Here is a 26,186-nt window from a genome sequence, read left to right on the forward strand (position 1 = left end):
TGGGGGCATGTGGGGTGAAGAGAAGAGTGTACGTGATGCATTGAGAGGATACATCTGAAAGCAATGCATGCTTTTCATGTACTCTTGAGGTAGCAATAGCAAGGATTTCCCTTCTCCCCACCCCCCAAAGTCTGTAGTTCCCCGAAGGAAAGCCCTTGTTTACAGGAGAAGGGTCATTAGCAAGAATTTGACAGTCTATGAATACTCTAGGTGAATAATTTCATTACAGATGTCAAATGCAGTTAGAATTCAGTTCTGTACATGTCTACTCAGAAGTAAGCCGAACTGAGTTCATAGGGACTTTCTCCCAGTCCCAGGTAAATGGGTACAGGATTGCAGCCTTATTCTGCACTGTAGAAAGATTTCTCTTAGAACTCCCTGGCTTTTGCAATCTCACGCTTTCTGCGGAAGGAAGGATTAAACCCTCTGGGAAAAGAAAAATGGATGGCTCCATTAGTCAAAGTGGTAGCTGTTTCATTTCTGTATGTTTATTACTTTCATACCTGGTCAAAGTGATTTATTATCCAATCTCCATATTTTATTATTTTGTCTTACACGTCTTTCACTAAAGTGACTGACCATAATTCCCAACAGTCATTCTAATAATAAAAGAAGTCTGTTAATATGATTTCCTCCATAGGCCATTTAATATTCATTATATCTGGATAACATTAATGATTTATGCAGTGGAAGTAGAAGAAAGGGAGCGATGGCTCTTTATAGAGCCGAAATATTCAGGTATGGTTAATAGAACCTTATTATATCTCAGTCATATCAACTGACCCATTTTCACTGCAAATCTTATTGCCTGAAAATGAGCTTTGAGCACATATGAGATGCAAGCCTTTTTTGCTTGGCCACATCGGATGCTGGATCTCCTGACTCCTTCTATGTTATTCATCCTGAGAACCATTTTAATTGCTCAAAATGTGATAAATGAATAATGCTAGAAGAAAAATGAAGCATATCATAGGTACAAAGAACCAACATTGGGGGGGGGAAGCACTTAAATAGTCCTAGTTACGCTTTTCTCTCAAAGTACCAGTTTAAACTCCAGAGTCATAAAGCCAGGGCAGACAGGAAAGCTGAACAATATTTCCAGAAGATATTGAGATCTAGCATTGGCCAAGTCCTGAAACAAAGAAATATTATTAAAAACATGTGCAAAGGAAGCAACACTCTGCATTATCGAGCCCTAAGCAGAGAGGTGGGAGAGAATACAGATGCATTGGCTGTGCTGCCAGGTGGGTGGGATTCGGTGGCTGGAACTTTAACATAAAATATGTAGGTGCCAGGAGATTACAAGGCTGTCATTAGTCATTAACAGGACAGCACTACATCATGTGATGCAAGGTAATGCGATCTGGAGCGGACCTTGTGCCTAATACAAGCACAGTTGGAATAATTTTATGCTGTTTATGCTGTGCCATTTTTTTTTTATAAATTAAACACAATCTGGCTGCTTTCATTGTCAGGATAGTTAAAGGGCAAATGATGTTTCATTTCCCACTGTTTCCATTCATGCTTATGGGCTTGTACAATCTATATTAATTATTGTGAGTATAGAACCAGAGGTGATCATTACTGAGATTGGTTAATGTGGCTAATCGTGAAGTGATCTTGTGCATGTAATTTTTCTGAGCTGTCTGAACTGTACTATGAGCTCCTCAAAAGGCCTTTCCCCCTTCCTTAGTAATAAGTTTCACCCATGAGTGGTCCTCATTTATGAAGGAGTCTGCAGAAAGTGAACCATTCCATTTGTCATGTCAGGCATCTAACTCCAGGTACTAAATATGATGTGGTTTTCTTGTATTAAATGCAGTAGCAGCAGCAGATGAACCATGCTAACCTCTCTGAACAATTGCATTTATCAGTGATACAGCAAAACCCATAAACCAAATTGTAAGTAACTCTTCCCTTTTTGTGTCTCTTGGAAGATTACACAATACTGCTGCCAAACAAGCCTTGCAAGCTGCCATACCAGCTGGAAATGCTTCTGTTTAGCATAATATAAGTGTGATTCTCAACAGCTTTCAAAGTTATGACTAATTCTGTTTAGCTTCATTGTAAAGTAATGCCGTTGGCCAGCCAATAGCATAGCCATTAAATGAATGGAACGACTCTGGAACTGTCAAAAAGTCTCTCTTAAACTGCATTTAAAGAGGCTATTTCAGCTCTAAAGGTCTCCTGCCAGAAGTAGAGGAATATAATATGGTGCATCTACCCACATGTTAGTGTCTTATGGAAAAACAGACTGCAACCCAATTGTGGAACTTCTAAACAATATAGTATATGTGCTAAGATCATGAGCATCCAGGCTTGGGACATAAAAACTTCGTAGTTATACCGTGCGTGCCACATATTATATTAATTATTCTATTGTACCTAATTATACTTTCCTTCCTTTTCACACTCACAATTTCTTCCCCCTCCATTTTCAGTGGTGGTGAGGATAGTGCTAAACAACTTCTAAATGTATTTTAATTATTTTTTATTTCTGGATAGTCTGCATCTATATGACTGAGGACAGAAACTAAAGAACAGGAAAAGACAGGAGACTCATAATAGAGATCTCCTGGCCTTGCAAGAAAAAAAAAAGTGAGTGGCCACTTTGATTCCTTTCCACCATGCTTTAAACCATACATTCCTAGACACTTGCCTAATACCAATATTAATCCAGGAGGTTGGGCAGGGCTTAGGAGACATGGCCAGTTCCTACTTGCGTTGTGCCCCCAAAAAATCTTCAGTATTCCCTCTCCCACTCCCCATTAAGGATGGGTGAAAAATTCATTTCAGATTGCATTTCAAGCTAAATCTATCACATTTGCACTTTTCAAAACAATACAAGAACTAAAACTCAGTCATCCTTCAAAGTTCACATTTATTTGAATTTTGCAATCCAGTTCACCAACCAATGTTTACAAAAATGCGTATGTTGGGGGAAAGTGCGCATTAAAATGAATATAGCAATGAAAATAACATACTGTAATGAATATTAAATGTGCAGATTGTTTTTTTAAAAAAGAGAAAAGGAAAGACCTCCTTTGAAAACAAGATCCATGAGTACTCCCTGGCTTCCCACATTTCAACTAAAATCTAGTGGGAATCATAATAAAGTAACTCCTCCCAGAAGACTTCTCCAGATCAAGAAGGGCAGGTAGCAGGCAAGGCTGCAGAATGCTGGAGCACTGTTTAATGGAATGAAATACAAACACCACCCACAGCCACCTCGCATCAATAAAGTAAATTTAACCACATACCTATTGAAATTCTAAAGAAATTGTAAAGGATCTGGTGAATGAGGAAGAAAAACAGAAGCCTCTTTCACAAAGAAAGGAAACTTTTGAGGTTTTGACATGGCATAGTTAAGAATATAAGAAGAGCCCTACTGGATCAAGCTAGTGGCCTCTCTAGTCCAGCATCCTGTTTTCACAGTAGCCAACCAGATGCCAGTTTACTGCCTCTGCGGTGGTAGTCGGCATTTCTGTTCAGCTTGGGGTGCCTGCAAGCTCTCCCCTCACCACTGTTCCAACTGCTAGAACGTGAGGAGTTGGGAACAGAAAGAGGAGGAGTGGGGAAAAAGGGGTGGGGGTGGGGGGGTGGGCAGCAAGGATTACAATTTGTTTGAGTACAGGTGAATGGAAGGGGAGACCAAAAAATTAGGCTTTCTCTTCCTCTGCCTATTTCCTTCAGGACCTCCTCTCTCTCTCTCTCTCTCTCTCTCTCTAGTTAATTGTGAGTGGAGGGAGGGGGTGCAGATCTGATCTCTCCCTTTGGTTCCCTCAAAATCAACGTCATGAATTATTGTGCAATGCCATTGCTTTTTATTTAGCCCTGCAGTTTGGTCCCCAACAGAACTCTCAAAGTAGTTTACAGGGCATACAATTAGTTAAACAAGAAAGTCATAGGAAGGAAAGCACTAAGACTACACAAAAGGAATACATAAAAAAAAAAAATCCTCTGCAGCACATTGCTAAACCAATAGAGGCATGCTAACACCTGGTTCTTGGGGTGGAAACAGACATAATGGAAGAGATCTGTGTTTGGATCTCCAAATATTTTATTTTAATAATAAGCTAAGCAGTGATAGGGGGCTCAGATTTTCACAGAATCATGGACCTTAGGGGTCTTCCGTCCAAGCCTCTCTTCAGTGCAGGATGTGCAATGCAGGATGCAACTGAAGCATCCCTCAGGTGAAGGAGAGCCCACCATCTCCCAAGGCAGTCTGCTCCATTGTTGGACAGCTCATACAATTAAATTTTTCCTAAAGTTCCTAAAGCCTTGCTCTCTGGAGTAGCAACACTGGATGGGATGATGTTATAACTCTTTCCATTCATGTTATTTTCCTGATCTAAATCACCAACAAAACTGCAGTTAGGACCGTGTGTGTGTAACAGAGAGACAGACAGACAGACAGAGAAATAGCAAGCACAATAAAGCTACTTGTATCTTCTCCAACTCTGGAACTGATAGCAAGCTACTCAGTAGATTGAGGAAATTGTGAAGATTAGGCATGAGCAAGAAATTTGATTCAGTTTGCATTTAAAGCTGAATTTATCAAATTCGCACTTTCTGAAATAATATGAGAATCCGAACACATCCATCTGTCCTGGCTCCCAACCAAGAAGCATATGCAGGAAACTGGATTTTTCTGCATGAAACTTTATTCAAGTAATCAGTAGAGGAACACAGCATCACAATCTAAGGCATGAATCAGGTTTACAGGGACACACTTATTTCTAAGCATTTCTTGAGGATTTTTTTTAAGTTTGCAAATTGCTGCAGAAATGTGGGGAACCGAATTTATCATTAGAAAAATGAGAAACTAAGAGACCCAAAACTGACACATCACTAAATCAGAGAGGAAAAGAGTTATATCCCATGTTCCCCAGTGCTTCTGTTCCACTCAGAAGTGGAGCTTTCCACAATTGCTTTAACGTTTGTTTCTTAAGTCATAGATCTCTTACTTTGCATCTATTCCAGCCCTTAACTAGACTTCTAAAGGCTGAGGGAGGGTGGGTCTGACAGACTCTCTAGACCACCCAAACAATAAGAAATGGGCTTGTTGTATATTACTTTGCTGGCAAAAATTAAGACGTCTACCGGCACAGGTTTCCCATTTGGAAAGCAAGCCTGAGTACCCAGGGACAGCTTAATTAAAGCAAATGGAAACATCCTTTGAAAAAATAGGGAAGGGAGAGAGTATTAAGCACTTCAAAGTGTTGTTGCTGTTCTAGTCTGATATGCAAAATGAAACAACTCAATCTGTATGTGTCTGGAGATTGGCAGCATTCATAGACACTTTTATCCTAAGCCCCATACAGCTAAGTGCCAGGAAGTTTTCAGTATGTGCTGATGTGCTCTGAGGAATCCTTCTGTGTTGCAGATCATTTTCCAAAGGAAGGAAAGCTGGACCACAGCCTTGTGTCATCCAGTAGTGTGGTGGCAAATTCAGAAGTGATTGTTTTACCACAACCCCAGACAGCTGTGCCCCAAGGATTCACCATCTCTTCTGTAATTACAGAACTATAGAACCAGAATAAAACTGCTGGGTGCATAGCTCCCATCTAAATCTCTCCCTCTCTGAGGGGTAAATGTTGCTAGAAATCTTTTGCTTTTAAGAATTCTGAAATGAAGCCAAGTCTGGGACTAGGATTTGGGAGATGAAGGTACTTTGCTATGAAGCTCACTTCTCACTTACCCTAGGAGTCAATCAGCATGAAAGGGGAGGCATGTGTTAGCTACTGGGAAGAGTCTTCTCAGTGATTGACTCACCTCATTTCACTACGATTGGCTACAATCAGCATGAAAGGACTAGGGAGTATGTTGTTAGCTAAGTGAGAAGACTGCTCTGTGGCTAATATGCTCCCCTTTCATAGTATTTGGCTTGTACTAGTGATGGGCTCCATTTCTGCAGTAATTGGATTTGCCATTGGATTCATTATTATTTCTGATATTCTTTGTCTTTGTGGAGAGAATCTTGAAGTAGCAACTCTGGTTTTCAATTCATTCTTCTTCTTTTTGGTTCATTTTTTTTAAAAAAAAAATTACTTTGAAATCATCAATAGTGTGAGTGATACTTTTATTGATCTACTTTCTATGTGAGCTTTTCCAATGTGTATCCCCTTTCACTGATGTCAGTGAAATGTTGATTGTAAATGACAGACAGAAAGCAGCCAGGGGGAATGAAGTGTTGATTGTAAGCAGCCGGAGGGAAGACACTGATTTGATTATCTGCCTTAATCTGCTCTGCAATGCCCTTGAAAAGAAATGTAAACAGGCAATAACTATAGAGTTCAGAATAAAGATTGATGCCAGTGGAGACTTGTGAATAAATAGCAATTATAATATTAATAAAATCAAATCAGAGGAGATCAGCAAAATGAAATGATATAGGAGGAAAAAGGAATTGGATCGTTAATGACCACTAGGGGGCCAAACTTATGAATGAAATTTAAAAAGGAGACAATTCCATCTCTAGCTTGTATATAGTGACCCTGTTGGGACCCTGCTTCCAAAAATGTAAGGGGTCTACAAACCACGACCCCAGATGACTACACTCTGTTGTCATCAGACAGAAAACGATCCTCAAGTAAGCCAAGCTTATTTCTTTTGGTTCTCCACTCCCCTCTTTCCTGGAACAAAAACATACAGAGACATTAAATAGGCAGCCCTGAGAGCAACCTTGTTGGGATCAGCACTTGGTCTGAAGCCAGATTTGCCACACTGACTTCAATGCTGGGGTGCCATTGAGGGAGGAGACTTCCTCCTCCTTCTGCTTCAGACCACGTCAATATTCCTCAAGAATATTACTTCACCCACACCAAGGGCAGTTTGGCAGTGAGACCCTGCAGTTTGTTTCTATTCCACATGCCCAGGCTAGAATTCTGCAAGGCAATGGGGGTTATGTATATTTGGCCACTGTTAGAATGAAGCGCCATGTGCTCACAGACAGAGAGCTTACTTGTATAGGGAGTTTCAGGGGCACCAGGTCCTCCCTTGCCGCACAGTGCCTGTTTACCTTGTGTCTTTTATGTGGGAGACATTGTTACTAGCTATTGAAGGAGAAAGGACTTTAGCCCAGGGGAAGCCAATGGGGCACCCTACAAATGCTGTTGGACTACAACAACTCCCATCATCCCTGTCCTTTGGTCATGTTAGAGGGGGTTGGTGAAAACTGGAGAGCACCATGCTGGCTATCCATGTTTTAGCCAATATAGATTTTACAGTAGAAAGTGGGGACGACATGGCAGTAGGCATACTTTGAGGCATGCTCCCCTTCTAACATGTGTGGGTTGTGTTCCTTGCATCCCTAGCTGGAGGAATAATGTGCATGTGGCGCCCCGAGGCAGGGTACCTGTAGGAATTCAGAGAAGTTCCCAGTCTGTTCTTCTTGTATTTGTTCTGAGGCCAGACTGTTTGCGCCAAGTGCCCTTTAGCCAATGTTTCCTCCACCAGCATTCACTCACGTGTGCTCTATGCTCATTTAACATGATAGCACTATGCCACGTTCAGTGAATTATAGCAGCTGGGGAAGTGCTATGATTGGGTGCAGAGTTAGTAGGATTCATATACCGGATAGTAGCTGTGTGGGTGGAACAGGAGAAGAGGGGCAATTGTTTTTTTATCACCCTTGGGACCAATGGGAATGTTTTAACTTATGCCACTTCTTTCACCTGCAGAACATAACACCATTGGTGGAAGAGAGACCATACATCATGTGAAGGAGTTTAGGGTTCTGTGAAAGTCATGCTTCTTCCCCAGCATGTGTTTGATGCAATCCATTTTTGGCTGCACCACTGTAGGAGGCATGTTAGTGATGGTGTCATGTTTGCATAATGATGTGCTGATGTTTCCCTGGCAGACAGTCCCATAGCTTCAAGATGCATCAGCACAGGAGACAAATCAGGATTGTGTGGTCACCCCGGTAACTACTACAGCATAGGACTATACTGTTAATCTTGAATATATCAGAGCAGGCTGTAGCATTTCTATGAACTCTTAAAATCATGTTGCATCTCCCTCCCCTATTCAGATGGGATCCTGGCTTCAGTAGGGCTAAATCAGCTTAAATCCAAAATAATTCAGACTAATTTATTCTCTACATTGCGCAGACAGCCATTTCCCTCTGGTGCTCTTGGCACCATTTCAGAATTATTAGTAGAAACTGAAAATGTGACAATTACAGAGAATCAATGAAATGGAATCAAATTCTTTGTGTCAGTTTATAGCGGTGGTTTTCAGACATCAACAAGTCACTCGAAAAACCATTATGCACTTTCCCTTGACCTGAACTGGGAGTCTAGTTCACTCTCTGATGGAAGAGCAATTTTCTTGAAACAAATGACGTGACCATTTAACATCAAACCAGCCTCTGGAATCCTGGCCTGCTATTTTGCACACTCATTTGCACCTGTTCCTCCCCCCCCCCGTTAGGAGCTCTCCTAGACCCTGAAATCTCAGCACAACATCTTCCCTGGCAACTTATTTCACTCTGCTGTCTTTAGCCTCATTAGCAGGCAAGGCAGGTGCCCAGCTACTTGTTTGCACTGAATACATTTTTATATAAGGCTTCACTGTTTATATATTTAGGAAGCCCTTGCCCAGAGACAGCAGGCATTAATTACCAGCCAAATATTTGTAAGTGAAATTCACTTGTACTTAAAAGTGCCATATTTATTTTAGCTTCCTGCATGGCTTTCTTTATTTTAATCTCATCGTGAATTATGCTTATTGGGGGCATGGGGGGGATAAAGTAAATTCCCTTTGGGACTTTTACCCTTTGAATATATTCCAGATGCTAAAAAGTCAATGGCACAGCTGCTTACAATGTAGCACTTGACAATTTGCGTACATTAGAAATGCTCCAAAGTTTTAATTATACTGCTGGAGGCACATCTTATTAACATTTATTTTCTTCTCTAAGTTCTCTGTACGGGCATTAAGGTGATAAGGCCCAGAGAAGGAGCTGCAAGCATGTGATGTGGTCGAAGCTAAACAGGGCTCCTGGATGGGAGACAGGCTGGAAACCCTGTGTAAACCACTTTGAGCTCCTTAGAGGGGGAAATGGGACTGTTAATGTAATCGATCAATAATTTCATAAGCAAGAAACAGGAGGACATCTATGCTTGAAGCCAAATCTGAAACGGGTGGAGCTGTAATGCCTAAAGCTCTCAGCTAAGGCTGTTCTCCCTCCCCACCAGGTAACAACATGAAGCTGAGGCCTTAGCAGAAGTGCTAGCCTTTGGCGCTCACCCTGCAACTCATAGCCTAGGTGTGGCAGCTGGCAGAGCAAGGAACAGTTTTCCATTTCTGTGGCACGTGGAGGCCATGTGGAGAATAACACCAGAGAAGTATCAGCAGGCATCTGAGAGCCTGTTGTCAGTGTTATCCAGGGTTGCCTGAAGGAAACCGGGCAGCTATTTAAACTGGTTACGTGTTTGCCTTGAACGCCAGAACAGTTAGAATGGAGTGGTGTTGAGAGCACCCTTAATTCTTCTCATTAGAGAAGCTTTTTAAAAGTTATCTCAAACTGTCTGTTCAGGTTTCTAGCCCTTATGTGTGCAGTGTGTAGGGTTAGTGAGAGTACTCCATTAGCTTGATCAACAATTGATAGAGTGTATTTTATTGTATTTTTTTAAAAATGTATCTTTTGTTGTGTTAATATGTTGTTCACTGCTTTGAGGGTCGTTGGGCCAAAAAGTGATATACAAATAAGCTATTGAAACAGGCCCTGACCTAGCTCTAGCATCTCCAACTGTTGGAAGATAGGCATGCACACTTATATGAAAAACACAGCAAACCATATCCAGCCATTTCATTTGAGCCAAGATGAGCATCCCATTGTGAATGAGTTCATTGCCTGCTTCTGCACATGGATCGCCCTTGCTGGATCCCTTCCAAACTTTACAGAAAACATCTTTGATAATAAGGTTAACTCCAATCTCTTGGATACTCTAATACCAGTATTCTTTAACAGGCCACTTGGCATGCACAGCTGAGAGTGAAAGGCTCCTTTTTAGTAAACAATTACTCAGATAACAGCTCTGTCAGTGGCATGTGCTGCTGCCTATGTGAGCTCACCTTGAGCAAACAGGAGCTTCTGTGCTAAATATGAGGGCTCCAAAGATGCCTCTGGGAACAAGGTGAACAAAGGATTTATCATTTTAGTCCCTGTGAGTCTTTAAACTTTAATGACTTGAAAATGAGGATATGGTGTCATTTAGTTCTGCTCTTCACTTTTAACAGCAATACAACTCATAGTTTAGTTTAGGGGAACAAGGGATAGATGCATAATATCCATCCCCTGTTCCGGGCCTGTCCATAACCAGAAGACAACTGGGGAACGCAGGACTCCATCCAACCTTCGACTGCTGTTATGTAACGCCAGGTCTGTGGTGCAGAAAACAACGCTCATCCATGACTTGATCTTGGATGAGAACGCAGACCTGGTGTGTATTACGGAGACCTGGCTGGATGAGGCCTCAGCTCCTACACTTGAGGCCATGTGTCCAGCCGGTTTCCAATACGCACAGCAGCCGAGGGTTGGTAGGCGGGGTGTGGGAGTGGCAGTCATCTATTGAGGGTCCTTGGTTTTTGCCAGGCCCCCTCTCCATGAGACCAAGTTTGTTGACTGCATGTACTGGAGGTTGGGCCCAAAGGGCAGTTTAGGAATTCTGCTTGTGTACTGCCCACCCTGCAGCACAGCAGACTCTCTGGCCGAGGTGCTCGAGGTGGTCTCTGGTGTACGGATGCTCTCCCCCAACCTATTAGTTTTGGGGGATTTCAACGTGCACGCCAAGACCGTCCTCACTGGAGCCCCTCGAGATTTCATGGAAACCATGACTTCCTGGGAACTGCACCTTAGTAATATTGGGCCCACCCATGTAGCCGGTCATGCTCTTGACCTTGTGTTTGTCTCGGGAGGGGAGGGAAGTGCTCTGAAAATGGGGGCTGTTTTTTCTAACCCGTGTCATGGTCAGATCACTACCTGGTGAATATGGACCTCTCAATGCCACACACCCTCCGCAGGGGACAAGGACCTATTAAGATGGTCCGCCCCAGGCGCCTGATGGATCCTAAAGGATTCCTGAATGCGCTGGGAGAATTGGAGCCGGCTGAAGGCCGCCTGGTTGAAACCCTGGTGATGGAGTGGAATAAGGAGATCACTAGGGCAGTAGACCGGGTGGCACCGAAACGTCCTCTCCCCCTGAATAGAGCTCAGATAGCACCCTGGTATACACCACAGCTCCGGGGTCTGAGACAGGAGGTGAGACAACTAGAGCGCCGGTGGCGGAAATCTCGCTCTGAAGATGATCGGACACTGGTTAGAGCAGCAATTGCTGCCTACCAGGTGGCAACAAAGGCAACAAAAAGGGAATTCTTTGCTGCCTCTATTGCATCCGCAGAGTGCTGTCCCAGGAGGTTGTTCCAAGTGGTCCGAAATCTGGTCGGTCCAGTTGCTCAGGAACCCATGGAGCATTCTAAAGCCTCCTGTGACACATTTGCTAAACACTTTGCCGATAAAATCGAGCATCTGAAGAGCATGATTCCGTACGCTGTGGAGACAAGAAGCGAGCCAGAGCCGGCCAGTTGCACTCCGGTCCGGTGGGATCGGTTTCAGCCTCTTCCCTCTGAGGAAGTGGACAAGGTGCTCTCTACTGTGAAGCCAACCACTTGTCTGCTGGATCCTTGCCCCTCGTGGCTCATTATGAGCTGCAAAGAGAGACTGAGCGAAGGGATCAAGGCAATAGTAAATGCATCCTTGGAAGAGGGTGCAATGCCATTAGCCCTCAAGGAGGCAGTTATAAAGCCCATCTTGAAAAAGTCCTCCTTGGATCCCCAAGAGTTGAATAACTTCCGCCCAGTCTCTAATTTACCATTTCTGGGCAAGGTGATTGAGCTAGTGGTGGCCAAACAGTTACAGACACACTTGGATGAAGCGGATTATCTAGATCCATTCCAATCGGGCTTCAGGACTGGACATGGAACTGAAACAGCCTTGGTCGTCCTGGTGGATGATATGAGGAGGGCGTTGGAGGGAGAATATACCTTCCTCGTCCTCCTGGATCTCTCAGCGGCCTTCGATACCGTCGACCACGGTATCCTGTTGGATCGCCTGGAAGGATTAGGAATAGGGGGTACTGTTCTACGGTGGCTCCGTTCCTATCTCTCAGACAGGCAACAACGGGTAGCATTAGGGGATTAGGTTTCAGACCCTTGGCCTCTCAATTGCGGAGTGCCACAGGGTTCTATCCTCTCCCCCATGCTATTCAACATCTATGTAAAGCCGCTGTGGGCCATCATCAGGAGATTTGGGCTGCGGTGCCACCAATATGTGGATGACACTCAGCTCTATCTCTCGTTTAAGTCCTCACCAGAGTCGGCTGTGGATACCATGTCCAAGTGCCTGGAATCTGTAAGTGGATGGATGGGAAGGAATAGGCTGAAACTAAATCCCGACAAGACCGAGGTGTTGCTCGTGGGAGATAGGGGCAGGTTGGGGGATATAGACCTGGTGTTCAATGGGGTAAGTTTACCCTTAAAAGACCAGGTCCGCAGCCTCGGGGTCATTCTTGACTCCCAGCTGTCCATGGAGGCTCAGGTCTTGGCAGTGAGCCAGGCAGCTTGGTATCAATTACATCTGATAAGGAGGCTGCAACCCTACCTTCCTGCCCATCTGCTCCCACGGGTGATACATGCCCTGGTCTTCTCCCGCTTAGACTACTGTAATGCGCTCTACGTGGGGTTACCCTTGAAAACGGTCTGGAAATTACAACTGATACAGAATGCGGCGGCATGTTTGATTAAGAACAGCCGTCGCCGTGATCATATCACTCCGGTGTTAATAGATCTACACTGGCTACCAGTTGTTTACCAGGCCCAATTCAAGGTGTTGGTGTTGACCTTTAAAGCCCTATACAGTGTTGGCCCAGTTTATCTGAAGGAGCACCTCCAGCATCACCAATTATGCCGCCTAACGAGATCAGCCACACAAGACCTTCTCTCGGTCCCACCAGTTAAGATAGCGAGGCTGGTACGGACCAGAGAGAGGGCATTTTCGATTGTGGCCCCCACCCTCTGGAACTCCCTTCCTTTTGACCTCCGCCATGCCCCTTCCTTGATAGGTTTCCGCCGAGCCTTAAAGACCTGGCTGTTCAGGCAGGCCTACGGGACCTCTGGGGTGGGTTAGCTTTTAATATTGGTATTATTATTATTGTTGTGGTCCTCATTGGCTTTTATTGTATTTTTACTGTGAAGTTGTACATCGCCTAGAGTGGCCGTTAATTCGGCCAGATAGGCGACTCACAAATAAAATTTTATTATTATTATTATTATTTCTATTAGAAACCATCCCAGCATTATCTGTTTAGCTGGGCAGCCACAGGAAATTAATTTCCCCCAAATTGGAAATCTTCCAGTGAGCTTTTTGATGCGTATATTCACAGGAAAACAAACAGTTGCTTCAATATCACGCTTCATGGTGTACACCCACACACATTCACTTGGAAACAGTGTACAAAACTAGACGTTATGTGAAATGCATGATCACATGTCAAGTATCTGGGTTGTTGTTGGTGGTGGTAGTGCTAAGTAGCAGCCACCCGGTGGTGGGATCAGGGTTGGGACTGTGGCACACAGAGGGGGTTTAACCCTTTTCCTCGCACCATGGTCCCAATGAATATCTGCCCCAGCTGCTATTTGATGTGGGAAGGAGACTGTTATTGGCACCCATAACAGTTTTCCTCTAGTAGAACTTCTAGGGTGGGGGTAGTCAAGAGTATCACTTCTGCTTTGGAGGACCTCTGCCCTGCTTCATTTCAGATGAGTTCCAAATGTCTTCAAATTGGCCCAGTATGGTTCTGGATTCAGGCTTTATCTGAAACAATTGCACACCCCTGGCATGAACAAGTGAATAATATATCCATCCTTCATTTTGTTGTAGCTCTCCTCTAGAAACTAATGGGAATTCTTATCCTTTGTCTCTTACTTTTGGTCTGACTAGCTTTGCATCTTTCTAGAATTGCTGTGGAAGAAAAACAGATTTATTTCAGATCAGTTAGAGACACCTTTATTTTGACAAACAGCTGTTTGGCACAAACCTGGAAATTCCAAAGTTCTCTGCTTCTTAATCTTTACAGTACATATTTATACCATATTCCAAAGCACATATAAACAAATTACAGTGTGTCATCATTTTAATAAATCATTTTAACATGTCAGCTTGACATGCTTCTACCGTCTTTCACATAGAGCAGAAAACACAGAGCACAGAGAATTAAACATTAATCAGGGTGAACACTTCACAACCTTTCCGAACTGGTGTGCCTCCAGATGTTGTTGGACCACAACTCCCATCAGCCTCAGCCAGCATTGCCAATGGTCAGGAAATATGGGAATTGTGGTCCAACAACATCTGGTGGCACACTGGTTGGGAAAGGCTGGTCTAAAGATTGGATCCACATGGCTTCCAAATGCTTTCCTAACCTGTTTATTCTTCTTTTGTTTGATTCTGCTTTGGTTACAGTGATTGCATGATTCTCGAAAGATCTTTTTTTACATTCCCTCTTAGTACATTCCACAGGACCATTCCACATAGCATTCTTTGCTTTCACAATTCACAATTCTGAACCAAAGCTAGGAAATATGAAATAAAGTTAAAGCCTAGCTTTTGCTGCTTCCATAATTGCTCTGTGTCATGAGACTTTTATGTGACCAAGAAGATAGTTGGTCAGGAAAGAACACACCTGCTTCTATATGTTTACAGCCCAGGTGTGCTGTCTACCTTTTAAAAATGATTGATTTTGAGAAGTAACTCCTTTCACTGTGTAAAGTCAATTATCCACTGCTAGTATTTAGACAAGTAACCTTCTGCTTCTATATCTTAGTGGCTATAATAGAGGGAAGACTGTTACATTCTCACCTGGTTCTGAGTCATGGGTATTTTGAGAAACCTTCTCCCTGTTGAAAGGGCATAATAGTTAAGCTGAGAATGGACCTAGTCCATGACAATACACAAAGCTGCTAAATTGGAAAGAGCAACAAAATCTCAGGTAAAGTTTTTGTAAGGTGATTTTCTGGAGTGGAGACGCTGCATCTGGAGTAAATTCAACTGATTTTGTATTTAAGGTTGAGGCTACAGTCCTATACACACTTACCTGAAAATTATTCCCATTGAACTCAAAAAGCCTTACATCTGAGTAGACATGCAAATGATTGAACTGTAAGTCAAGCAAGTGATTGCAGTAAGATCACCAACTGGCTGAAAAACTAAGATATTGTCTTTTAAATCACACATAGATTTAATTGTTAATATAAAGTATTTCTGCACTAGCCTTTTTTGAGATTGACACCATTAGTTCTGTCAAAGAACAGCATTCTTGTCCGTCCCCCCGTCCCCCCCTGGTACCATCCCATTTCTTTAATTGCTTGTTTCTAGTGATTTATAGAGCTTTCATCACAATTGTGGCACTATATTTTCAGGAGTGAACTGATACAGCACAATTAGTTTAAGGCATTTAAAATTAGTATATTTTCTGCTGCTTGAATGGTTTTATTCCTCTCAGTTTCATTATGTTGCTATTTAATGTTTTATGTTGTTTTAATACTGCATTATAGATTTTAAATCATATAAACTGCCATGAGTTCCATTTCTGATGAAGACATGGTTTATAATTAAAAAATATATAAATAAGGGCCTGTCGCTCAGTGACAGAACGCACACTTTTTATACAGAAGGTCCCAGCATTCAGGTCTCTGTCATCTGCAAGTACAGCTGGGTTAAACCCCTGTCTAAACCCCCAGAGAGTGTCTGTCTGTCAGTGTAAACTATACTAAGCTAGATGGACCAATGATTGGACTTGGTATATGGCAGCTCCCTATATTTCTAATTGTCTTGGTGATTTGGAGGTGTAATTGATGATGATGTATAATTCTCCCTTTGTCAGTAACTTGTCAGTTCATGGTGGGTAACTCTGTTTTTGACCATTTCTTATCCACCTTGCCCATTTACTTTAGGTTAGCGACATGTCTGTTCCAAAGGGCTGCTCACTTTCTCTCTTACATTATTTTTCTTGTTTAAACAGTAAAATATGCCTTACTCTGGCACATTCATTTCTTTTTTGGGGTGGATAAACTCCCCATCTTTCCAAAGAGCAGTAGCAATGACAATGAAAGAACCTGGTGGATGAGTTTCTCCAGCAGCTGCAAGCTGACAGGTGTGGCTGGAATGTTTAGCAGAAAGAGGGATTGAATGAGTCCCGTGCCTCTTACTGCTGTTAATGTTTCCACCACAAACTAGGAAACTGAAGTAAGGATGACCATTACTTGGCTAGGATAAGGTCATGAAAATGTTTTCTCCAGTCATTGTTCCTCCAAAATGCTAACCTGTTCAATGTCTTGGGAAACCTCAGTTCTGAGTGTCTTCTCTGTTTTAGTGCCCCTTAAAAGTTCTTGAGAGATTAGGATAACCTTGAGCTAAAACAAAAGAAAAGAAAAAGCAGACGTAATTTATTTCAAGCAATACAATCATGGAGAGGATTATGTTGATAAGGGAATAGCTCTGGAACATAGTAAGTTCAAAAATAAGTCCAACAGTAATGTACTGCATCTTTGAAAAATACTTATATAACAACACAATGGAAACAATTCTTTTTTTATGTGTTTAGAACATTGTGTGCATTTCATAATCTGCAAACATGTTTCTCTCTTGGAAACATTATTGCCTTTTGATTTACTCATTTGCAAGACCTATAAAAAAAGAAAACGGAAAATCTATTCTAATTAAATATTTTCCATATTTAATGAATTTATTTTAGAACTGGATTTCAGACAAAGCAGAAATATCTGAAAATGAATAATTGCAAGCAAATCAAAGAATTGTGTGCATTATACTATTATAATTGGGTAGTTATGGCAACAAAAAAAGAAACTTGGAGGCAAAAAAATGAAAAGGGATTGCAGTGTAAGGCCATCGGCTTTCCTCAAAGAATCCTGGCAACTGTAGTTCTTTAAAGGTGCTCAGAGTTGTTAAGAGACTAGGGCTGCACACTGGATTTGGCTGAGACCTGGGCCCCAAATTGGATCCATTTGGACTTTTTGGGGTCTTGGCCAAGTCAGATTCTGACAGCCATGGATTGCTACAGGTCAGATTCAATGATCCAGAGCGACCTAGGTGGCAGGTCATCATGCAGAAAGAAGAGGCAGCTGTGGGTCTCCTGCCTGCCTAATGAGCAGAGATAGTGATCCTTTGCAGGCGGGGGTGCTGTTTAGTAAATGGCTTTCCTGCAGGGAAGCCTTTTGCAAAAAGCATCGCTTAGGATCACTGCCTCCTCTCCAGAGCCGAGTGGACAATCAATGGGGATGCTGTTTTGCAAAGCTGATATGACCTGGGCAGACTCACCATGACAAAGTTTGATAACATCTACCTTAGAGCATGGAATAGAATGGGATATTTCCTTATGCTTTATATGTTGATGCAGTCAAGATGCATCAAAACAGTTGAACAACTATCAGGTGGATCCACAGCTGGCTACAGAATCATACTCAAAGAGTGCTTATCAATGGTTCCTTCTCAAAGTGGAGGGAAGTAATGAGCGGGGTACCGCAGGGCTCTGTCCTGGGTCCAGTACTCTTCAACATTTTTATTAATGACTTGGTGAGGAGGTACAGAGCATGCTTATCAAATTTGCAGATGATACAAAATTGGGATGAGTAGCTAATACCTTGGAAGAGAGAGATAAAACTCAAAGGCACCTTGATAGGCTGGAGCACTGGGCTAAAAACAACAGAATAAAATTTAACAGGAATAAGTGCAAAGTTCTAAACCTAGGAAAAAGAAATCAAATGCACAGTTGTAAGATGGAGATTACTTGGCTCAGCAATACTGCATGCAAGAAGGATCTTGGGATTGTTGTTGATCACAAGCTGAATATGAGCCAAGAGTGTGATGTGGCTACAAAAAAGGCAAATGCTATTTTAGGCTGCATTAACAGAAATAAATCATATGAAGTATTGCTTCCCCTCTATTTGGCACTGGTTAGATGTTGTTACGACATATGTCTATGGGGCCTGTGTGTGTGAATCTCTCACCTATGTGTCCCATTAAACACACCTCTTGAAGGAGGGAGATCTTTTGCTAGGGATGAAACAGGCTCTTTGCCCTGAAGTGTGCCTAAATAGTGTGTGTATAACTCCAAAAATGCAGGTCCAAACCAGTCTAAAGCAAAGGTTTCATTTATTGAGAGAAGAGAGAAGAATAGCATTACAAAATTACTGGGTGTGTGGCAGCATTAATCATTAATACATTAACCCATTCATAACTTTAAACTAAAGAGATCAAAGATCCCTATGGCTATAAAGAATGACGGTTGGAGAGATTACCTGTCCTAGGCCCAGGAGTGGGCAATGGAATACAGCTGAAGTGATGTGAAGGAGCTCTGGCTAAAACGCAGGAAGGAATCTCTTTGTCTCAAAGTTTGCATTAAGTCACAGACTCCCTTCCTGCTCTGTGGCCTGCAGTCCTGCACCGCGTTCCTTGAGAGCATAGTTACACATGTTGGAGCTCAGATTGCCATCGCCGCCCTTGGGTTTCAAACCCCACACTTAAATACATTTTACCTCTTACAAATCAATGGGAAAAGGAGGGGTCTGAGTATGAGGTGATCTCATGTTGTGTGTGTTTCTTGCTGACACTCAAAGAAACTAAGGCTACTTTCTAATGCTGTCTTTGAACAATGGGATTGTTCTGCTGAGCTTGAGGGAAGCCTGCCAAAGAATGAGATAACATTTAATTCAGGGTCTTCATGTTCCTCCGAAAGGGCCAAAAGATGGTCCTTGCTTCTTGTCCTCTTTCACAGTATTTAGGAAGGGATGACGAGTCAGAAAACAGGGGGTGTGGGGTGGGAATTATAGTCCAGGATACTCCAGAGCCTTGCCACTCCTTCGACTCCACATGAATCAAAGTGGGGTTAGCCAAGCACTCATAACAGCCTCATCATGAGCGCTGCATCCAGTTTTGGACACCACACTTTAAGAAGGATGCAGACAAACTGGAACAGGTTCAGAGGAGGGCAACAAGGATGATCAGGGGACTGGAAACAAAGCTCTATGAGGAGAGACTGAAAGAACTGGGCATGTTTAGGGTTGGGAAGAGAAGACTGAGGGGAGATATGATAGCACTCTTCAAGTACATGAAAGGTTGTCACACAGAGGACCAGGATCTCTTCTTGATTGTCTCAGAGTGCAGGACATGGAATAGTGGGCTCAAGTTGCAGGAAATTTCCTGACTGTTAGAGCAGTACAACAGTGGAACCAATTACCTAGGAAGGTGGAAGGCTTTCCAACACTGGAGACATTCAAGAGGCAGCTGGACAGCCACTGTCAGATACGCTTTAATTTGAGCAGGGGGTTGGACTCGATGGCCAAAGCTCAGGTCACGGCCGGGGTTCGATTCCAACGGAAGGAGGAAGTCGAATCTCCGGTAAAAGGGGTCGAGGTCCACTTAGCCTTCCATCCATCCGTGGTCGGTAAAATGAGTACCTGGCATATGCTGGGGGGTAAAGAAAGGCTGGAGAAGGAACTGGCAATCCCACCCCATATATACGGTCTGCCTAGTAAACGTTGCGAGACGTCACCCTAAGAGTTGGAAACGACTTGCACTATAAGTGCGGGGACACCTTTACCTTTTACCGTAGAGCCTCCAGCTTCTTTAAAGCAGTCATCAAGTTTGACACGAGAAAAGATTAGTTTCCCTTAATGGAACTGCAAGCTATCAAGTAGAACCAAACATGTTTCAATGAGTAATGCATTGTGCAGCCATGTTAACTAATTTCTACATTTTTTTGGATGATACATATTGCTATAAGATTTTGAGTTTGAACAGGAGGGGGTAATGGTGGCCAGAATGACTGCAAATGTTCTTTGATAGTCAGGGTTGGCAAAGTTGCCAGACATCACATTCTTTAGAGAAACTAATGGAGATGCTTCTGCCTCTACTCTTGGAGGCAGTATACCTCTGAATGGCAGTTGCTGGAAATCATAACAGGGCAGAGTGCTGTTGTAGTCAGGTCCTGCTTTCAGGCTTCCCACAGGCATCTGGTTGGCCTCTGTGAGAACGGGATGCTGGACTTTGATGGTGAACTGGCCTGATCCATCAAGGCTCTAGTTATATTCTTATTGAGATAATGATCCACCCCAATTCCTTCTTTTTTTGCCAGCAGTGAGTGAAAAGAAGAATAGAAGGCAGGTTTCAAGCGGGACAAAGGCAGACTCGGAGAGACAGAGACCTGAGGTTGGGCTCTGTTAGCTAATAATATTTTCAGGAGCTGGCTGCCTCTCTTTGGAGACCTGATGTGGATGACACATTGGGGAGTTGGAACATTAGGTTGTGCTCCCACCAATGCTCAATATTTGTAAATAAATTCAAATATTACAAAACCAAGCCTCCAGTGACCTCATTCAAAGGAAACCAAATCTGGGCAAGTGCTGTAAGCCTGCATCTTCTTACCACTTGGAAAAATAAGAGGTGAGTGTCATGAACTTGTATATGTTCATGAGTTATTAAAAATCTCATAAGTAATATCTGGCTCAAGCAAGGGACTCTGGGAGATTTTTACAGTTAAAAAAGACAGGCCTCTGCCAGTGTACAATCTTGAGTTTCATTTTCCAGCTGAAGACGGTTAGAAGAAGCCTTAACAAGCTGCACCTGGTTATCTCTGCTGATTAGCAAGTGCTTGGTACCCAAGGTCATCCTTGGCCTGTGCAGTTAGAAACACAGTTGGGAGGGGGGCCTGAAAGGCGCGAAAAGGTGATAAACATCTAGAAAGGAGTTACATCAGCCAAGCCCTGATTGGTCAGTTAATCTTGGGCCGTTAGGATGATTTTCCTTAAGTATAGGGCTAGGGACCCATAGCCGTTGTTCTCTGTTCTCTGCTGACTGGGTATCAGAGTTCCAAACCCTTCTCCCTTTTGTGGTTCCATGGGGGTTGCCTATGGGGAGGTAACCTATGCCTGGTTCCATTGTCTTATGTTTAACATCCATCTCTCTTAGGAGAGATGCCACTGCAACCAACTACCTCATGTGTAAGTAGTTAGGTAAGCTAGTTTGTTATTTTCTTGTTGTGTGTATGAATTCTCTTGTCTGTACCTAAACCCCTGTTTGGGTGTATGGTCTTAAAGGATTACTTGCTGCTATATATTTTATGTGCACTTATATTTTTGAATAAAGCTACTTCTATTTAACCTGGTGTGTTCCTTGGGAGAAAGGGTGGTCCTGGATTCAGTGTCTTGGCCATTCTCAGTCACAAACTACCAAAGAGGGAAGAAGAAGTTAAAAGCTTAATTCTATTTTGTGGGTTTTACCAGAGGATTCCTGACAAGGAGTGTAACGTTTGGCTCTTGTCTTTTTGGACCTTGGTTTAACTAGTTTCTGGGCTCAGAGATCCCCTGGCTCTGAGTGGACCAGTAATCAGGGGTGGTGGCAGCCTACCTTCTACCTTGCAGGGTTGTTGTGAGCGTACACAGCCTTGGCAAGGGTGAAGTAATATTTCTTTCGGTTCCAGTCCCATTTTCCCTATGGGTGGGGTTGGGTCTGACGCATGATCCCTGTGCCTTGACGGCAGGGATTCATGACAGTGAGCATAACAATATATTATAAATATATCTTGTGCTGAGAGCCAGTGTGGTGTAGTGGTTAGTGTGTTGGACTGTGACATGGGAGACCAGGGTTCAAATCCTCACACAGCCATGAAACTCACTGGGTGACCTTGGGCCAGTCACTGCCTCTCAGCCTTAGAGGAAGGCAATGGTAAACCACCTCTAAATACCACTTATCATGAAAACCCTATTCGTCTGGTCGCCATAAGTCGGAATTAACTTGAAGGCAGTTCATTTCATTTTTCATATCTTGTGCTGATTATCAGATAAATCTTGTGCTATCAGACAGTCACAAAAAAGCCTGAAACCCTAGAGAGCAACTGCCATTCAATGTGGGCAATACTAACCAAGATGGTCTGACTTGGTACGAGGCAGATTTCTATGTTCCTAAGTATACAATAAATATATATATAAATAAATACTGTAGCATTTTCTTTTTTTTTTTTTTTTATATAATTTTTATTCAAATTTTTCCAAAAACAAACAAAACAAAGTAAGAAAAAACATAACAATATTGCAACAAAAAATGAAAATAAAATGGTTGACTTCCGATTTGTCACAGATCAGCTATAAGTATATAATATACATCAAACCTGTCCCTTAATATATATACATACAAAATCCCTTTTCTCCATAAGCTATCTTAATTAATCATCAAATCCCAGTATCATCATTTTATTTTGATCTTTCGACAAAAAGTCTAAGAGAGGCTTCCAATCCTTAAGGAATGTATCTGTCGATTTTTCTCTAAGTAAACACGTCAATTTATCCATTTCTACTAAGTCCATTAATTTCAATAGCCATTCTTCCATTGTTGGTATTGAATCCATTTTCCACTTTTGTGCATATAATAATCTTGCTGCCGTAATCATATATAATATTATTCTTCCATATTTCTTTTCTATTTGTTTATCCATAAAGCCCAATAAAAAAAATTCTGGTTTTGACTGAATATTTATTTTTAAAATTTTTTGCATCTTCCTGCCTATCTGTGCCCAGAATAATTTTGCCTTTTTACATGACCACCACATATGATAAAAAGATCCTTCTTGTTGTTTACATTTCCAACAAACATTAGAGACATTACTATACATTTTTGACAGCTTTTCTGGAGTCATGTACCAACGGTACATCATTTTATAAAAGTTTTCTTTAAGATTATAACATAATGTAAATTTCAAGCCTTTTTTCCACATATTTTCCCATTGATCCATTTGTATGTTATGACCAAAATTTTTTGCCCACTTTACCATGCACTCTTTTACTTGTTCTTCCTCCATATCCATTTTCAATAAAAGTTTATACATTTTTGCAATTATGTTTTCATCATTTGTACACAAACCTATTTCAAAATCAGATTTATTTATTTCAAACCCATACATTTTCTTGTCCATTTTATATCTTTCTAACAATTGTAAATAGGCAAACCAATGAAAACTATATCCTTCCTTTATCAATTGTTCTCTCTCTTTCATTATGTATTCTCCATGTACATTTTCTAATAGTTCTTGATAAGTTAACCATTTCTCTTTTCCAGACATTTCTCTTCTATAAAACGCTTCTTGACTTGAGACACATAATGGTATTTTCGAATAAAACCTTGGTTTGTATCTGTTCCATATTTTCAACAGAGGACGTCTTATAAAATGATTATTAAAGTCTACATTTACTTTTACTTTGTCATACCATAGATATCCATGCCATCCCCACTTCAGATTGTGGCCCTCCAAATCTAATAGTCTTTTATTCCTCAATAAGATCCATTCCTTTATCCAGACTAAACAGCAGGCAGCAAAATAAAGTCTCAAATTTGGTAGTCCCAGTCCTCCTCTTTCTTTAGCGTCTTGAAGTAATTTAAATTTAACTCTTGGTTTTTTTCCTTGCCATACAAATTTAGAAATATCTTTTTGCCATTGTTTAAAAGGTAAATCAGAGGATATTACAGGTATTGTTTGAAACAAAAACATCATTCTCGGTAATACATTCATTTTTATCACAGATATTCTACCCATTAATGACAGTTGTAGTTTATCCCATCTTAGCAAATCTTTCTTAATCTCTGTCCATAATTTTTCGTAATTATTGTGAAACAACTTTGAGTTTTTATTTGTCATGATGATGCCTAGATATTTCAACTTTTTTTCTATTGTAAAATCTGTCTTGTCCATTAACTCTTTCTGTTCCCTTAAAGTTAAATTTTTCACCAACATCTTTGTTTTTTGATTGTTGATCTTAAATCCTGCTAAAGGTCCAAATTCTTTTAATTTGTCCATCAGTATATGAATTCCTTCCAAAGGGTTTTCTAGTACAATTATCAAATCATCAGCAAATGCTCTCAATTTATATTCTTCTTTTTTTATTTTTAATCCCGAAATCCTTTTATCTTGCCTTATATCTCTAAGCAGCACTTCTAAAACCAGAATAAATAAAAGGGGAGATAATGGACATCCCTGTCTTGTACCCTTTTGTATTTCACATAAATCCGTTAAGTCTCCATTAACAATTATCTGGGCCTTCTGTGATGTATAAATCGATCTGATCCATTTTATAAAGTTGTCTCCAAAATCCATTTGCTCCAAAACCTGGAACATAAATTTCCAATTCAAATTATCAAATGCTTTTTCAGCATCTAAAAAAATCAGAGCTGCTTGTTTATCATTTCGTTGTTCTAAATATTCCAACACATTCAAAACATTCCTGACGTTGTCACGTAATTGTCTTTTAGGTAAAAACCCTGATTGATCTTCCTGAATAAATTGTTGCAATATTATTTTCAATCTTTCAGCCAAAATCATTGCAAAAATTTTATAGTCATTGTTCAGTAGAGATATTGGCCGATAATTTTTTGTTTTAGTTAAATCTTGGTCCTCTTTAGGTATTAATGTTATATTAGCATTTTTCCAACTATCCGGTATCTTTCCCTCTTGCAAAATAGAATTCATTGTAGACTGTAAAGGTAGCAGGAGTTCTTCCTCCAAACATTTATAATACATTGCAGATAGCCCATCTGGTCCTGGTGCCTTTCCTAATTTAATTTTATTTATAGCTTCAGATATCTCTCTTGACGTAATAGGGCCATTAATAACTTGTCTCTGAAAATCTGTAATTTTAGGCAAATTCTGTTTAAATAAATACTCTTCTATTTTTTCAGATGGAATTTCTTGACACTTATACAATGTTGAGTAATATTGATGAAAAATCTTTTTGATTTTTACATTGTCTGTCAGCGTCTCATCTCCTTCTTGTATCTTTAAAATAATATTTTTTTGACGTTCTTTTCTTAATTTATATGCTAACCATTTCCCAGGTTTATTTGCAAATTCAAAAGTCCTTTGTTTAGCAAAATTTAATTTCCTTTCAATTTCTCTGACTGTCAACATTGATACTTGCTTCTGTAACATTTTAATTTGATTTACAATAGAAACTTTAGCTGGATTCTTTTTCAATTCTTCCTCTTTTTGTTTTATTTCTTCCAAAATTAATTGCATTTTCTGTTGTTTCTTTTTTTTTAATTCAGAATTACATTTAATAAAGTATCCCCTCATAAATGCCTTACTTGTATCCCAAACAATATTTTCACTTGTTCCTTTATGTAAATTATATTCAAAGAACTCCTTTAATTTCTTCTTACATTCTTGTACTACTTTATCATTCTGTAATAAAGATTCATTTAGTCTCCATCTAAATCCAAGATTTTTTTTTTTTAAAGTTAATATCACAGGATTATGGTCCGAAAAAGTTTTTGGTAATATATCCATTTTAAAAATATCCTTCGCTAAAATTTTTGACATCCAAATCATATCAATCCTCGAAAATGTTTTATGTCTTTCTGAAAAATAAGTAAATTCCTTTGCATTATCATTTATATATCTCCAGGTATCCACCAATTCTAGATGTTCCATGAGTTCAAAACAAATCTTCGGTAATTTACCTTGTGTCTCTTTGATATTTTTTTCAGAAAGCCTATCAATTTTTGGTGAGATTACCCCATTCCAGTCACCCATGACACACCAATGCTCATATGGAAACTCTGACAATTTTTCCATAAGTCCTGTATAAAACCTTGTTTTATCTTCATTGGGGGCATAAATACCCACTATCAAAATGTTTGTACCTTGTAAAGTAATTTCAACCCCCACAAATCTACCACTATCGTCCAATAATACCAATTTAGGAAGCAATTGTGGGTTAATATAGAGAACAACTCCATTTTTTTTTTTTGGTCCAGCTGAAATAAATTCTTCACCCAAATTTTTACAAATCAAATATTTAGAATCTTTCTTCTGAATATGAGTTTCTTGTAGACAAATTATATCCAATTTTAATTTTTTCAAATAATGAAACACTTTCTTTCTCTTCTGCGCCGTGTTGGCTCCATTTATATTCCAAGTTAGGAATTTGTAATCCATCGTTAAGCGTGTATTTTAAAATTTGCCTGATGCTCCTTTTGATCCATCATCTTCCTTCCCCTCCTCTGCGTATCCTTGTTGACTTTGTTTCCCAGGAACTGTATCCATATCTTTGAGTTTATC

The sequence above is a fragment of the Rhineura floridana genome, chromosome 3 (assembly GCF_030035675.1).
Source record: "Rhineura floridana isolate rRhiFlo1 chromosome 3, rRhiFlo1.hap2, whole genome shotgun sequence".
In the NCBI taxonomy this organism is placed as follows: Eukaryota; Metazoa; Chordata; class Lepidosauria; order Squamata; family Rhineuridae; genus Rhineura; species Rhineura floridana.